This window comes from Myotis lucifugus, unplaced genomic scaffold, assembly GCF_000147115.1.
Source record: "Myotis lucifugus unplaced genomic scaffold, Myoluc2.0 scaffold_103, whole genome shotgun sequence".
Taxonomy (NCBI): Eukaryota; Metazoa; Chordata; class Mammalia; order Chiroptera; family Vespertilionidae; genus Myotis; species Myotis lucifugus.
Window position 1 is genome coordinate 3,189,521 of NW_005871151.1, and position 2,545 is coordinate 3,192,065.

The following is a 2,545-nucleotide window of genomic DNA, read 5'->3' on the forward strand; positions in this document are numbered from 1 at the left end:
GGGGGGGGGGGGGGGTAGACTCGAGAGGGCGGTGACACTATGATTACGGCTGTTTGTTATATTATTTAAATATTATTCACGCTAAATGGAGGTGGGGTGGGCTAGGCTGCGGAGGGGGGGGTATGAATGAAGATAAAGTGGGCTGCGCAGGGTGGGGTGCTGCCCTGCAGGGCTCAGGACGCAGGCTGGGCTGGGGGCATCCGGCCCCTGCCCGGAGCTATCTAACCTGGGAGGGCAGCAGTTCTCAGCCACCTCTGTGCCTCAGCACCTGGGAGCTTAAAGAGATGAAAATAAGCACTTACTCATTTATTCGTCAGCAATTTTTTCTTGCACACCTACTATATGCCCCACACTATTCTAGGAGCTGGGGATGCAGCAGTGAACAAAATGGACTAAAATAAAAAAAGAACTTTTGGCCCTTCTGGAGCTTAAATTGGGGTGAAGGGAGGTAGCTAATATATAAAATACATAATTAGATTATATAGTTTGTCTGGTGATGAGCGTTATGTAGGGGTAACATTCCAGCTTTAAAATGGTGCTCTCTAGGGGCTGGTGACAGGGTGAAAATCCATTGATTTTCTGTGTGCACTATGATTTTATGCATTTTTCTGAATGTATTCCAAACTTCAATAAAATGTTTGTTTAGATTCATGCTAATTTTACAATAGTAATAGCTACCATTTACCCTTTGTGTGTTGGCTAATGGTACTTCCACTGCGATAGGCATTTCCATTTATTATCTCATTTAGTCCAATCAATACAACTAACATATACCTATTATTGTTAGCCCCAATTCTAGAGAGGAGGGCAACTGGGTTTCAGAGTGGACAAAACAATGGACAATACAGTTCTTATCCCTCAGAAGCTCGAAGTCTAAAACGAATGTAGCACAGGCCTGTGGGAGGGAACGTGCGCACCCGCTGTGGGAAGCAAGGGGAGGGAGGCAGGAAACTGAGTCCAGGAGGCTGGTGTCAAGATAGGCCTCCTGGAGGAAGGGATGACTCAGCCAGGCAAGGGGCTGGAGGGTGTTACAGACAGGCCAGGGCAGAGGAGAGCGGGTGTGGTGTGTTTGGGTGCTGGAGCTGGGGTGGCTGCATATGGAAGGGGAGGAAAAAGCAATGGGTGATTTCTTTGGGAGGTAGGCAAGGATCAGGCCAGGAGGGTCGTGCTAAGAAATGTATCCTGGAAGGGTTTTGATCGTGTAGGACCAGATTTGGGTTTTGGAGATACCAGTGTGGTCATAATGCAATCTCAGGATGGGGGCTGGTTACTAAAGGCGAAGGTCACTGGGAGAGGCGGCAAGAGAGAGAATGATGGACTGAATACCGACATGGCAGTGGGGGTGTCAGGAGATGCTGAGGGGGCTGCATCCACCAGCCTTGGTGTTGACTGGCTGTGCCCAATGAGGGGCAAGAAGGGGTGATGCCCAGGTTTCTGACTTGGGCTATTGATCCATTGACAGAGATGATCTAAATGGGGTGGGGGTGGCAGGAGAAGGGAAGATTTGGCAGCAAGGGAGAGGTGATTTGAAGTGCTTAAGGCTCCCCGGGACCCAGTAGTGATGACAGGCAGGTAGGCCCACTAAAGCATGGAAGTGGAACTGCTGATGTAGACCTAGGTGGCTACCGGAGGCCTGGAATGGATGAATGAGCAGCACAGAAGGGGCAGGGGCAGGATGGATCCCTCTCAGCTCATCTGGCATGGGCGGCCTCCACTACTATAATCTCCACAGTGCCCTGTACTTCCCAATCCTAACACTCACTTTATTGTAATTATTTACTTGTCTGATGTTTTCTTTTCTCTATGGAACTTATCACCATCTACAATTAAAATTGCCTTTCTTTGTTTCCTTGTTCATTGTTTGCTCTCCAGCCTCAGGAGGGCTGGCCCCTGTCCTTCCTGCTCACGGCTGTCTCTGCACTGCATTTACTGACTGCTCTGAACGGCCCATTCACGGACCTGACTGGTAGCAGGTGACAGGCTCACAAGACCCACAGGAAGATGGATTTCCTTGGGCACTGAGGTCACTGGACACGAGTTTTACACCTAGCATAGTACTGAAGGGTTCTTAGTTATTCTAAGTAAAAAATCAGATAGAGCCCTGTTCAACTGATTCTAAAAACAAAATTGAAAGGTCAATAAATCCTCTTTAAACATCTCCAAAACCTGTGCACACTTCTATTCAGACTTGCATCATATGTGAGTCTAAGCATCTTGGAAGAATTTTCCTCCTGTCCTATTGGATAACTGATTTACCTGTGCATTCCTAAACCAATAACAGCAAAAGGCACAAAGTAGGTGATTTTGCCCCAACAGGAGACATTTAGAAAGTTCTGCAGACATTTTGGGTTGCCACAATCTGGGTGGTGTGGGTGTGGGGTAACACAATTAGAGTATTGCTACCGGCTTCTAGTGGGTAGAGGCCAGGGATGCTCCTAAAAACCCTACATTGTACAGGACATCCTCTCACAACAGTAATTTATCTGTCAAAATGTCAACAGAACCAAGATTGAGGCCACCTATCTTAGAAGTACTAGATCAGTGG